A 15,364-nucleotide genomic window follows, 5' to 3' on the forward strand; every position below is an offset into this window, starting at 1 on the left:
GTCATCGCTGCCATGGTTGAACTAGTCCTTCAGGATGATTGATGGGAGTTTCTGGTCCAGCCAGAAATATTTGCTTAGTTCAGTTCTCTGCACACAGTAAACACTCAATAAATACCACTGTTTGATTGCCAGAAATGTCTACCAATGGACTAGGGGGCCGGTTCTGGGGCAGATGTGTATCTTTGATTACCACCAGCCTCTGGCCTTCTCCTGGTTTGATTAGCAGTGGCAGCCGTCCCCTCCCTCTCTGCCCCTCCCCATGGCCTCAGGATGGACAAAACAGCAGGGATCAGGCATCAGCAGATAATGGAAAAGAGCACTGGGCACCAGCAACAGTGGAGGAAGAGATAAATCACCTCCTCCCTGGGAACAATCAACAATATTTACTCAACACCTATTGTGTGCAGAGCACTGTAGCAAGCCCTTGGGAGAGAACAATAAAATGGAGTTGGTAAACAGAAAACCTGTCCACAAGGAGTTTACAATCTAGCAGGAGAGGCAGACATTAAAATGAATTACAGGTAGGGGAGTAAATCAACTATTGGGATATGTACATAAGTGTTGTGGGGTGAGTATCCATATGCTTAGATACTTTATTACTGATTACTGTACCAGCCTCCTTGCTGACCTCCCTGCCTCCTTTCTCACCCCATTCCAGCCCAGTCCATACTTCACTCTGCCGCCTGGATCATTTTTCTACAAAAACATATAGGCCATGTTTCCCCACTCAATAACCCCCAGTGGTTGCCCATCCACCTCCACATCAAACAAAAACTTTTCCTCACTGCTGGCTTTAAAGCAATCACCTTGCACCGTCCTACCTAACCTCGCTACTCTCCTATTACAACCCAGCCCACACACTTTGCTCCCCTAATGCTAACCTTCTCACTGTATCTCAATCTCATCTATATCGCCACTAACCTCTCACCTACATCCTGCCTTTGGCCTGGAATGGCCTCCATCTTCATATCCAGACATTTACTTCAAAACCTTATTGAAGGGACATCTCCTCCAAGAGGCCTTCCCTGACTAAGCCCTCCTCTCCTCTTCTCCTACTCCCTTCTGCATCACCCCGTCTTGCTCCCTTTATTCATCCCAGCCCCATAGCACTTAAGTACATATCTGTAATTTTATTTATTTATATTAATGTATGTCTCTCCTTCTAGATTGTAAGCTTGTTGTGGGCAGAGAATGTCAGTTATACTGTTATATTGTACTCTTCCAAGTGCTTAGTACAGTTCTCTGCACACAGTAAGTGCTCTATAAATATGATTGACTGATTGTTTAGGGGTACAGAATCATATGCATGACTAATGTGGTAGGGAGGGGAAATGATACATTAGTCAGAGAAGGCTTCCTGGAGGAGATGTGCTTTTAGTAGGATTTTGAAGATGGGGAGAGTAGTGACTGTGAAGGGTGAAGGAATTCCGGACAGGAGGGAGGGCATGTGACTTTTTTATGGCATTTGTTAAGCGCTTAATATGTATCGAACACTGTTCTAAGTGCTGGGGTAGATGCAAGTGAATTAGGTTGGACACAGTCCCTGTCCCACATGGAGCTCACAGTCTAAGTAGGAGGGATTCTCTCCTTTACCCTCTTCTGTTCTCTTCCTCTATTTTCTCTTCCCACCCCACACGTTTTTCTTCTCCCTCCTTCTGTACCACTGCCTTGAGATCCCAATCCCTATTTTTAAGCCTCGACTTAGAAACCTCACTCTTGTTATACTTCAGGTGACCTTATCCATAGTACTGCCTTCCAGAGTGGTCTATATGGGACACCAAACTAGGAGCGGCGCCTCATCACCAGTCTCCTTAACATCACATGGCCAATCGCCCTCCTCACCCCAACCCCTTTCTCCAGCCCTACTTACAACATACCTTTAATCCCTAAGGAAATGATAATGATATTCCTCATAGGAATAATGTGGGGTAGATTCTAGAGAAATTAAAACAGGTTAATATAGTGGTTATCAATGAGATAACACATACTGTCACTGCAGGCTTCAAAAGTAATGAAAGGGCACAGTAAAATTAAGTGACTACTCAACCAGCATATAATTTGCTGGATGTTTTCTCTGCCATTTACCAAATGTAACAGTGGAGTGGTGACCCAATGGGCATAATTTATATTATGAGAGGATTTTTCTAAGTCCTTTCTACATGGGAGAAAGCTACCGCTCAGCACAAACACAATGCTTGCAGCAACCACCGTGTAGATGCAGGTAACACTTTGGGGGCCTCAAAGAATTAGCTCTACCCCAAAAACCTTGTCTGCTGTGTGACCTTGGGCAAGTCCCTGAACATCTCGGTGTCTCAGTTTTCTCATCTGAAAAATGGGGATTAAATACCTGTTCATCCGCCCTCTTAGAACATGAAACTCAAGTGGGACAGGGACCATGGCCGACCTGATTATCTTATGTCTTACCCCAGCACTTAGTAGAATGCTTGGCACATGGTGTTTAACAAATGCCACAACTATTTAATTATGACAAATTAAGAGTGATTTCAGTCCCTAAGTATCAAGACAACACTGCCTGCTATTTGAATGAAAGGGGAACTGGATAAAGGTTGGCCATTAGAAACATTCAAGTTCAGGATTTCTTCTGGCAGTAGCAGTTGGTTTCATCCCACACAGACTGATCAGTGTTTTGGCATCGGTTGAGTCACGTGCTTTGTTCTGGCACATACCAGATTAAATCAAAGAACTCAGCAAAACAAAAAGCTAGGAGAAGGCAGAATAACTGGAGCTTAATTCAGGGCATTCTTCCTTTCAAAATGTTTAACAACCTGAATTTCAGGCTAACCATGATGACGGGCATTTGGCTGTGTTGTATTTGCTAGCCCAAACCAAATTTGTCTGCTGCCAACTGAATAGGCCTATTTGAGTTTGTCTTTATTCCATGCTTTTACCCATACTCAGTATTTTGTTGTTGTTGTTATCAACACTACCATCTTCACAATGTAGCAAGTACTTTACTAGGGACTGAAAAAATACAATGAAAATTAGCCAACATAGACCCTTCCATCAACGAGTTTACAGTCTAAAGTAGGGGGAGACACACATGCACGTATATTTCATAGAGATGAAAAACAGTATGGCCTAGTGGAAAGAGCATGGGGCTGGGAGGAAGAGGACCAGGGTTCAAATACCGGTTCTGCCATTTGTCTACTGTGTGATCTTGGGCTTAGCTTCTCTTTGCCCCAGTTTCCTCAACTGTAAAATGGGGATTCAATACCTGTTCTCTGTCCTACTTAGACAGTGAGCCCAATGTGGAACAGTCCAACCTTTTTAACTTTTATCTAACCCAGTCCTCAGAACAGTGCTGGGCACTTAACAAATACCATAAAAATATCATTACTATCATTATTTTCTGGGGTCTGGGATAGTTATTAATAATAATGATGACATTTGTTAAGCGCTTACTATGTGCCAAGCACTGTTCTAAGCACTGGGGTAGATTCAGGGTCATCAGGTTGTGCCACATGAGGCTCACAACACTCTTAATCCCCATTTTACAGATGAGGGAACTGAAGCCCAGAGAAGTGAAGTGACTTGCCCACAGTCACACAGCTGACAAGTGGCAGAGCTGGGATTCAAACCCATGACCGCTGGCTCCCAAGCCCATGCTCTTTCCACTGAGCCACGCTTCTAAGACTGCCTAACATTCCAGGTAATAGTTAATGCAGTGGGAAAATCTGATTCATTTGTTTGCCTTTGATATATAATATATACATATATATATATATACATATACACACATATAAAATCCTGGGATCAACCATAGTAGCAGAATAATGAATACCAATCAGAAACTTCAACTTCAACAATTAATGATCCCTCCAGAATAATAATAATAATAATAATAATGTTGGTATTTGTTAAACACTTACTATGTGCTGAGCACTGTTCTAAGTGCTGGGGTAGACACAGGGGAATCAGGTTGTCCCTCGTGGGGCTCACAGTCTTAATCCCCATTTTACAGATGAGGTAACTGAGGCACCGAGAAGTTAAGTGACTTGCCCAAAGTCACACAGCTGACAAGTGGCCGAGCCGGGATTCGAACCCATGACCTCCGACTTTAAAGCCCGGGCTCTTTCCACTGAGCCACGCTGCTTCTCAATAATGTTGGTATTTGTTGAGCGCTTACTATGTGCAGAGCCCTGTTCTAAGCGCTGGGGTAGACACAGGGGAATCACAGTCTTAATCCCCATTTTACAGATGAAATAACTGAGGCCCAGAGAAGTGAAGTGACTTGCCCACAGTCACACAGCTGACAAGTGGCAGAGCTGGGATTTGAACTCATGACCTCTGACTCCAAAGCCCGGACTCTTTCCACTGAGCCACGCTTCTAAGACTGCCTAACATTCCAGGTAATAGTTAATGCAGTGGGAAAATCTGATTCATTTTTTTGCCTTTGATATATAATATATACATATATATACGTATACACACATATAAAATCCTGGGATCAACCATAGTAGCAGAATAATGAATACCAATCAGAAACTTCAACTTCAAAAATTAATAATCCCTCCAGAACCATCTATCTACCTGGCTGGAGCTCCAAATTTTAGAATTTTCCCAATGTCCCCAGCAGGTAGAGAACACAGGAGTGACTCCTTCTTGCTCTCCCTGCAGATTCAGGGAGTAGGGTTGACCTCATCCACCACAAGAGAAGAATAGAGAAAGGATTGGTTAGGTTGGGATAGAGAGATGATAGAGAAGCATAGCCTAGTGGATAGAGCATGGACCTGGTAGAAGGTCCTGGGTTCTAATCCTGGCTCTGCCACTTGTCTACTTTGGGACCTTGGGCAGGTACTCTCTAGCATATACCCTGTTGCTGTCCCCCCCGCCCCCCAGAGTCTGTGTGCTGGACTCTTGTACACCAGGATCCTAAGTCTTCTGGTCTTTGGGTCTTTTGGAAGAGAAGGGTGCTCTGCCAGGGGTACCGGCAATAAACTCTATTCAAATAATGAGTGTCACTTGCTTCCCACTCCTCAAGAACCTCCAGTGGTTGCCCATCCACCTCTGCATCAGAAAGAAACTGCTAACCATCGGCTTTAAAGCACTCAGTCTCTCTTCCCCTTCCATTCTCACCTCATTGCTCTCCTACTACAACCCTGCCCTCACACTCCGCTCCTCTAACGTCAACCTCCTCACTGTACCTCAATCTTGTCTAACTCGCCATCTACCTCTAGCCTTTATCCTGCCTCTGGCCTGGAATGACCTCCCTCTTCATATTCAACAATCACTTTCCCCACCTTCAAAGCCTTAGTGAAGGTCCATCTCTTTCAAGAAGTCTTCCCTGATTAAGCTCTCTTGTTTTCTTCTCCCACACCCTTCTGTGTCACCCTGATTTGTTCTTTTCATTCACCCCTCTCTCAGCCCCATAGCACTTATCTACCTACCCATAATTTATTTATTTATACTAATGCCTGTCTCCCCCTCCTGACTGCAGGCTCGCTGTGGGCAGGGAATGTGTCTAACTCTGTCTACCAACTCTCCCAAGAGTTTAGTACAGAGCTTTGCATTCAGTAAGCGTTCAATAAATGCGATTGATTGATTTTTCTATCAGCCTCACTTGAAGATGGAAAATGGGAGCAGAAATTGTGTGGGGTCCTGGATAAAAAACCCACAGTAAATGCTAGAAAAGTAGTGTAATCTAGTAGAAAGAGCACAAGCTTGTGGGGAAGGGGAGTGCGAGGAACTGGATTCTAATCCCTGCTCCACCACTTGCTGGCTGTGTGGCCTAAAGCATTTAACTTCTCTATGCCTCATCTAAATTGGAGATTCAATTCCTTTTCTCTCTTTCACTGCGATACCCATGTGGGACAGGGATGGTATCCAACCCAATTACCTTGCGTCTACCCCAGTGCTTAGTACAATTACTTGGCACACAGTAAGGATGTAATACCACAGTTATTATTTTTAAAAATTGTACAAGCTATTTCAATACCCTCTATTTCTGACTTTTATAACCTAGCTCAAATTTTTTTGAAGGAAGAGAAGAGGGAACTGCATGGGAAGAATCATTCTAATCTGAATTTATTAAGGATTTACTGGTTTTTATTCATTCATTTAATCGCATTTTTTGAGCACTTACTGTGTGCAGAGCACTTTACTAAGTGCTTGGAATGTACAATTTGGCAACAGAGACAATCCCTGCCCATCAATGGGCTCACAGTCTAAAAGAGGGCGCTTTTAACTGGCACCAGATGCAATATTGAGAATTGGGAGAGAGGGGTGGGAGATCTCTTTTTAATTACTGAAACTAATTTCACATTTGGCTTAACAGTCATAATTGCAATTTGGAACCACCCTTTCCTCAGCAATAATCCATTTCCTTTGCTTGGATAAACCATGGGCACAAAGGGATGCAATTTGATGTCTTCTAGAATGTGGTTCTTCAGGAAATTACATTTCAGGGGAAGCAATCCAGTTGAAGGGTCATTTCTGGAATTACAGGAATTGAAATGTAATGCTGGAGAACACAATAGTGATACATGTTAACAGTACCATTATCTGAAGATTAGGCTCCATCACGAATATGTCTCAGTTGCCAGTTTTTGTGGCTTCAGCAAACAAAGGCTGTTGATAAAACAGCCCACTGGGAGACCTCTGTGCAATTATGCAGGATATCATGATGGATAGGCAATTCATGGATGTCATCACTATCCAGTATTTCAGAAGTGGTTTAGGAAACAATATGAGGTACCACTGTCTGGAGGAGGGGACCACCAAGTGCTTGGAGAGCCTAAATCTTCTGAGGGTCATATGAGCCAATTTCAAAATTGGCTGCACTTAAACTCAATGCACAAAAACTTATTCTGAAAGACCCATATAATCATGTTCAGTTGTTTAAGGTTGTTGGTTTGTCTTTGTACAGCATTAATTTACAATAACCTGTCTCAATAGATCACCATTTTTAAAAGGATAAAGATATCGGAGGTGCATTTTTTGCTGCTAAGTGGAATTACCTAAAAAGAAAGAACATGCTGCACATCAATTATGTGGCACTCATTCCCATGTACAAAGACCATTAAAATAACATTTCTGCCTTGTATTAAAATCCAGTTCAATTCCCAAACCACAATGATTCTGGCTGCAGGAATGATATCCATTGTGTTTGTCTATACATCTTGGTACAGAGAGTGGTACGAATGGATTGGCAAGGGAGGGGGAGTCAGTGTGTGGGTGTTTAGAGCACTTGTTGTCTTGCCTAATGCTGTCGAGTCCTTCCTGACCCATAGCGACTCTATGGACACATCTCTCCCAGAACGTCCCACCTCCAACTGCAATCATTCTGGTAGTGTATTCATAGAGTTTTCTTGGTAAAAATACAGAAGGGGTTTACCACTGCCTTCTGTGCAGTAAACCTGAGTCTCCACCCTCAATTGTCTCCTATGTCGCTGCTGCCCAGCTCAGATGTGTTTTGACTTGTAGCAGATCGCCTTCTGCTCGCTAGCTACTGCCCAAGCTAGGAATGGAATGGGTATGCCTCTGCTTGATTCTCCCTCCCATAGCCAAGACTGGTAGAGTACTGGAAACTCTCCAGCTGCAAACCTGAGAGGGGGTTTAGAGCACTAGCTATTGCCATTGCTTTAAGTTGTCCCTTCAGAGATGGAGGTAGGTGGGACTATTTTTGAAGCTGAGGTCATTCATTCAAGGCTTTTTGGAATATCTTCTGAGTCTTTAATCACCTGGGTGGTCTGGAAGAGTTATCAATGACATTTCCAAAACTGCCCAACCAACTCCAGGTAATAATTAATGCAGTGAGGAAATTTGATTCATTTTGTTACCCTCTGATTATAGGAACTGCCTGGTTTTTCTGGAGATATTAAATTAAGCAATTAATATAAAGAGCAAGCAATAATAGCCCTGGCCATTAGGCATTGCATTTCCAGCTGAAAAGCAGTCACATTCCATTCAGTTTGATTTGTAGTTACTCTATTTTGCAAAATAGCAGTTTTGTTTCAAGAGAGTTCATGACATGGTATTACCCAGCATGAAATCACTCAATCTTCCCAAGTCGTTTTACTCTTCCATCTAATCTTCTTTGTGATTGAGATGGCAAGGGGAGTCAGGAAATCCATGCAGTCATCATTCTCCAAAGTTTTCTTTTCAATTTCCTAGTTTTGAATCACAGAAAATCAGACCTACCAAATTCTTCTTCCATTTCCAAGCCTTGAGAAGGCTGTCTTTTTTCCCCATAAGAAAAGCCTTTTTTCAAGATTTGAAATTAGTATTAAAAATAGAGAACTTGCTTTATTTCTCATCAAAAATAAAGTAATGAGATTCCAAGAGTGGAGATTAGAGTGCTCAAGCCCTGCAATTCCTGGTATAGTGTTTTAAAGAAATGGAATAAGAATAAAACCCTGGGGCATCATTTATATTGAATGCTAAAGTGCAGAAAAGCAACTCAATCTGTATTAACCTCCTTGTCTCTTCTTACTGTCTCCAATGGGAGCAGATGATCATACAGGTCCTCTAGAACTGAAGCTACAGAGAATTCAAGCTCATTAAGGATGCATCTCATTCTGGCAGACAGCCATCCTCTCGAAGCAATACAACATCTTAGATAAATGGAGTGCAATCATCTTCCTACTAATAAATGCAAAGAAATGGAGGCAGGGCTAGAGTTGTCAGTCTTGTGAGAAGGGAATAAATGTGCTCTGGATCCTTATTATCCCATGGAGCATAGTGAAGGGATGCTGTCAAGAAGTCTCATAAGGGCTTTAAAGAGATGAGATCAAAGTGACCAGAGGAAACACCAAAAATACTGTTCATCTGAGCACAGTGGGGCATTTTTCCCCAAGGAGCTAAAATATTTGGAGACGTTATTTCTTAAATCTAATACCCTTTTGACTAAAGAATTGGGGGAGGTGTAGGCTAAGAAACTGAGGCATGGAGGGGTGCCTAGGTTAGGTGGCCAGAGGTACTGCTCTAGAAAGGACAGTCCTAATTTTTGAGATTATGTTCCATAGCTTTACAAGCCTACAGTAGAAGAGGGTGGGAAAGAACCCATTAGTTATGACTGTATTGGGACTGTGCTGTGGGTAAGGCTGAGCTGACTTATCTACACCAATGTGGGGAGTTTACAGTGTGGCTGGAAAAGTATCATCCACCTGCACCAGACACCCCTCAGCCACCTGGGCTGGCTTGTGGGGGGGCAGCTGTGACAATCAATCAAATTTACTGAGCACTTATTGTGTGGAGAGCACTGTACTAGGGACTTGGGAGAATACAATATAACAATATAACAGACACATTTCCAGTCCACAGTGAGCTTACAGTCTAGAGGGGGAGACGGACATTAACATAAATAAATAAATTACAGATATGTACATAAGTGCTGTGGGGCTAGGAGGAGGGGGGGATGAACAAAGTGGTTAAGTCAGGGTGACCCAGAAGGTGGTGGAAGAAAAAGAAAGGAGGGCTTAGTCAGGGAAGGCTGCTTGGAGGAGCTGTGCCTTCAATAAGGCTTTGAAGGTGGGGAGAGCTCCTTTAGATGGTAAGCTCATTGTGGGCAGGGATTGTCTTTATTTCTGTATTGTACTTTCCAAGTACTTAGTACAGTGCTCTGCACACAGTAAATGCTGAATAAATACAATTGAATGAATGAATGAATATGAAGAGCGAGGGTGTTCCAGGCCAGATGCAGGATATAGGCAAGAGGTCGGCAGCAAAATAGATGAGATCAAGGTACATATAGTAGGCTGGCAATAGCGGCTGTGTGACTGTGGGCAAGTCACTTAACTTCTCTGTGCCTCAGTTCCCTCATCTGTAAAATGGGGATTAAGACTGTGAGCCCCACGTGGGACAACCTGATTCCCCTATGTCTACCCCAGCGCTTAGAACAGTGCTCGGCACATAGTAAGCGCTTAACAAATACCAACATTATTATTATTATAATAGAGGAGCAAAGTGTGCTGGGTGAGTTTTAGTAGGAGAGTAGAGAGGTGAGATAGGAGGAGGCAAGGTGATAGAGTCCTTTAAAGCCAATGGTAAGGAATTTCTGTTTGATGCAGAGGTGGATGGGCAACCACTGAAGGTTTTTGAGGAATGGGGAAACATCAACAATGTCTATGTAGAAAAATGATCTGGGCAGCAGAGCGATGTATGGACATGAGGGGGGAAAGACAGGAGGCAAAGGAGCACAGCAAGGAGGCTGATACAGTAATCAGGGTGGGATAGGATAAGAGATTGGATTAATGTGGTAGTTTGCCCAAGCCAAAGAAACAGACATTAATGAGGTGAGGAGAAATTATTAAAGGGGTAATTTCTTGCTAATCAGATTAGCTGAATACCTCAAGTGGGTGCCAACCTACCTGCCCAAAACTGTCCTCCTATGAGGACTTCTCAGTAGAGCTTATGCAATAAACCAGAACTGCATAGGCAGCCCTCTTCTTTCCCTCCCAATTGAATGACTCAAACAATGTTTGTTTGTTTTTCCCCCCTTTAGGGAAAAGGAGTTTACAAACAGTCTGGATTGTAAATTAAGGGCAATAACAGAAATGCTAATATTAGTAAAATATCCAAGAGTACAGATTTTACTCTGTCTTGAGGACTGATAACTAACTATAAAATTTAGGAGGGCAAATGACATTTGAACAATTGTGAACTTAGGTTGCAAATCTTTCAAGGTCAAGGACCATTACTCTTACTTCTACTGTGCTTTCCCAAGTATTTTATACAATGCTCTGCATTTAGTAAGTGCTCAACAGCATTCTATTGATTGATCAATGAGGAGAATTAGACCCTTGGTCTAAATGATTCTATATACTGTAGCAGCTCCAGAAAAATCAGACTGTATTCTAGAATTAGATCTGACCACATCTCCCTTCTGGGTTCATGTCTTCCTGTTTCCCTCCCAGATCCATCTGATCAAAGGACTGCCCAGTTCCCCTCTTTGCAGGTCATATGCCACACTATTATGGGGTCATTCCCATTGCATAATACCTAGTGGAAAAAGCATAGACATCGGAGTTTAGTCCTTCCCACAAGTCATTAGCGTTATATTGTTGCAGATTTGATTCAGGGCCCCTGACTGGATACCTGATGAGATATCACTGACCTGACATGCCTCCAAACAATCAATCAGTGGTATTGCTTGAAGAGTTACTGTATGCAGAGCACTGTACTAAGCGCTTGGAAAGTACAATTCAGCAGCAGAGAATATCCCTGCCCTCAACGGGCTTACAGTCTAGAAGGGGGGAGACAGACATCAAAACAAGTAAATGAGAATCAGTAGCATCTTTATAAATACATGGGATTATAGATATGTAAATATCATTAATAAAAAATGAATAGAATTATAATTATAAATATGTACATAGATACACAAGTGCTGTTGGGTGGGGAGAGGGGTAGAGCAAAGGGAGTGAGTTGGGGTGATGGGGAGGAGAGGGGGAGCAGAGGAGAAGGGGAGCATAGTCTGGGAAGGTCTCCTGGAGGACGTGAGCTCTCAGCAGGACTTTGAAGGGGGGAAGTGATGTTCCCTGACCTCAAGGAGCTTACAGTCTAGATGGGGGAGACACACTGGAATAAGTTGCAGGTAGAGGAAGGGGCAGAGTACTAGGATATGTACACAAGTGCTGTGGATAGGATGAATATCAAAGAGCTTTAAGGGCTACTGACCCACTTGCATAGGTGACACCGAAGGGAAGGTGAATAGGGTAGGGAAATGACAAGTTAGTCAGGGAAAGTTTCTTGGAGGTGATACTATTTTAGCCTTGGACCCTGAGGACTCTGACCACTTCAAGTTTAAGTTGCGGAAGTATCTCAGAACAGCTTTGATGAAGTGAAATCAAAGCAACAGAAAAAGTCAGTACCCCAGTGCTTACTACAGTGTTGTCCACAAAGTGAGCTCTTAACAAATATCACAACTATTATCAGCTAAAGTAACTCTCCATTGTTATGCTATGGGTGGCAGAATTTCTCCTACTCAGGGCAAACACAGGCCCTGTAGTCTCATTGTCCACATTTTTCATCTTGATGTGGCCCAACACTACCCCCAACCTCCCACCCCTTATGGCAAAGGAAGGGAGAAAGAGAGACCTAAGGGTTTGGGGAAAAAATTGACAGGGGAGAAGAAAATCAGGGGAAAGTTTTTGGCTTTCTAGGAAAAATAGGAGGGATTTAAAAAAGAGAGAGACCCTCCTCCACCCATGAAATTAAAAAACAGAACTCTGTAATTGGCTGACTTGATTAAATTCACCAGATCGACTCTCCCCTGTTAGTCACTGGCAAAACTGGCACCAGACATGCTAGTGTGACTGCCAGTCTAGAGCCCCAAATTGTCTCACCTGGTCCAAACACCTGGAACAAATATTCAATCCTCTGAAACACAGGAAAGGCAAACGACAAGCTCCCCACAGATGGATTTCATGTGAATATCATCAAAAAATAGCTATGGGAGCATATGATTCTTTCTTTGAAATCCCTGGGAGGAAAATGATCATTTGTATTTTTTATAAACCCCAAGGTAGGAAATGTACAACCAGACTAATGAAATTATTTTTGTTTTAATGGGTGATGAAATAAAATCAAACCCCTGGGGCAGTGATACTGTAACTCTCCAGTCCCTTTTATGTGGGTAATATATCTTAATAGGTTTTCCAGCCATTTGGACAAGACAAAGCAGCTGGCAAGGACCAATTTACAAGAATGTTGCTTTTGAGCAGCCCACACTAAAGAAACAAAAGCTTTAGTGCTATAAACAATCCTTTCTACTAAATCAAAAGCTAGCAGGTAAGAGTCTCAACATTGAAAAATGACATTTCTTCATTTCAAGAAAATAAGCTTCCCAAATTTAGAGGAAATACAATTTAAGTGTATTTTTTTCCTGTTTGAGAATCCAAGATTTCTTTCCATAATATTTCAAAATGGCCAAAATGAACTTTAACCTGGACATCAATTGCATCGTTTTAGTGATAATGGGAAAAGAATTCCAGAGACTGCGCTGCCATGGAAAAAAGCATTAGGTAAATCATCCAATGAAATAGTATTATTATGCTAGTGATTCATTGAAAAGATTCTCTGCATAATACTGTGAATTCCAATGCAGGAAAATGATGACTGATAATTACTTTGGGAGTTGTATAATGGCATAGGTAAATTTGTGGCAGATTGCACTCTTAGGAATAGTTTAGCCTTTCTGCATATGCGCATGCAGGTGAATCTTACGTTTTAACATGACAACATTATTCGTTCTAGCAAGTGCCTTGTATTTAGAATATGTTCATGAAAAAATATCAGTTAACCACAATGTCTAATGACAAATTAGAACAATTACTGTACTGAAAGAAAACCCCATCTACTTGTACTTGATTACAAAAATATTTTGGCACAGACTACCATTAATATAGTACTCTCTCAAATGCTTCATACAGTGCTTTGCACACAGTAGTGCTCAGTAAATACCATTGATTAATAGAGGTCTAGAGACACTGGTGGAATATAGTAAATTGATAAAGAGGAGCCAGAAGTACTTAATACTTAGCTATCTTAAGGATAGAAGGTGTGAAACGTGAAATCCATCTTCCACACTGACCATGGTTAACCAGGAGGTAGAACCTGCCTTTTATTTGGTGTGTGAAGTCTGCTCACTGTACCTTGATCTCTTTTTCTCTTGACTCCAACCCCTTGCCCATGTCCTGCCTCTGGCCTGGAACTCCCTTCCCTATCATATCACTCTCCCCACCTTCACAAACCTTATTAAAAGCACATACCCAAAAGGTCTTCCCTGACTAAGGCCTCATTTTCCCTATTCCCCTTCCCTTCTCCATTGTCCTTGCATTTGGATTTGCTCCCTTTATTCGCCCCTCCCTCAGCCCCACAGCACATGTTCAGATCCATAATTTCTTTATTTAAATGTTTGCCTCCCTCTCTGGACTGTAACCTCCTTGCCGGCAGGGAATGTGTCTATCAACTCTGTTACATTGTGTTCTCCCAAGTGCTTCCTACAATGCTCTGCACTCACTAAGTCAGAGCACTAAATATGATTGAATGGTTACAAGGAGTCTGGTCATCTTAATGGGTAGGCATTACCTCTGATCAGCTGTTCTATTATTCTCAGATCCTAATATTTTCTCTCTAAATATTCAGGGGGATTCTGATGAGGTGTGTTAGTGAAAATATGGAAGGAAGGAATGAAGTAACCTGGTTCCCACAAGAGAGTAGTCCCTGCTATTTTGTCCATTCACAAAGTCAGTTACTGAAATTTGCTTAATTGGTTTAACATGATCTAGTGAGTGAAGGGATGAATTCTCAAACACACTGCTGACTCTGTGGAAGATAAATATTCTGATGAAAATATCATGTTGGCCAAGTTTTCCAAGGGATCAGCCAAACATTAAGTACAGGGCCAACTTCAGATGCTTGGCGTTCTTGAAGCCAGGATAAATGTGCTGCCCTCTTCTCTTCCAAATTAACTCATAAACCTAAAGTGGTTTTCCAAGGGTCCCTGACCTCCAGCATTGCTTCAGAGCCATTGTGATCCCCTCCCAGATCCCTATTCCAGATTCCTGTCAGAAGCATTGCTTCTGACTCAGGCTGCGTGCTTTCAAATTTGTAACCACTGCCAGCCCATTAAGACCCAATGAAGAAGGGAGAAGAGGTACAAAGGATACTAAAGCTGTAGTCTGAATTCTGTATTGTATTTTGGGCCACTTTTTTAAACTAAGGTACTGCAAGCCTGGTGAGAGTCCTTCAATCACGGTTACTGGAGAAGCAAACTGAGAAACGTTCACATTACCTTTAAACATATGCCAAGCCCTCAGAAATTTGACCAGAAATTTAGTTCAATACACAAGCAGAGAAAGAAGGAAAAGCCACACCAGATATCAATGCCAACACACCCCTAGGCATACCATCTTTGATATTCCTAGAGCCTATGATAAATATGCATACATATATAGTTTCTTAGATACACTGACAAAGTTCTGAGTGTATGTACTCACAGATCAACACATGCAGCAAGACATTCATCAAGGCTACCAGGTATTCCAGCAGGCAGGAAAATAAAGAGCAACATAAACTTCTCTAGCCTCAGTGTAAAAGGTTCCACCTGACTTGCTAATTGGCTCTCAAGTTCAGGTAATTCTGGGAAATGTAGTTCTTAGGTCTCAGGAAGTGCAAAAATAAGCTTCTCCTTTTCCTTTTTAAAAGATGTGTCCACAGAGTTGCTATTGGTCGGGAATGACGCAACAGCATAAGACAAGACAAGATGTCCTTTTCAGTTCCTTGACATCCCTTTCACCTCTAACAAGAGTCTGAATGCTTTGGATCTTTTTAGTAAGGGGTCCTAAAATGCAAGATGTGATTGTAACTGTTGAACAGAGAACAAAAACATTAAACAAACATA

General features: G+C 42.2%; 1 non-coding gene across 1 annotated transcript; it reads right to left on the minus strand.

Moving 5' to 3' along the window:
• Positions 1-7,435: 7,435 nt before the first annotated feature.
• On the minus strand, positions 7,436-7,573 carry LOC114807057. Its single transcript, XR_003755110.1, has one exon. It is a non-coding gene; the product is annotated as a small nucleolar RNA SNORA7 (small nucleolar RNA).
• Positions 7,574-15,364: the final 7,791 nt, after the last annotated feature.

The sequence above is a fragment of the Ornithorhynchus anatinus genome, chromosome X1 (assembly GCF_004115215.2).
Source record: "Ornithorhynchus anatinus isolate Pmale09 chromosome X1, mOrnAna1.pri.v4, whole genome shotgun sequence".
Lineage (NCBI taxonomy): Eukaryota > Metazoa > Chordata > Mammalia > Monotremata > Ornithorhynchidae > Ornithorhynchus > Ornithorhynchus anatinus.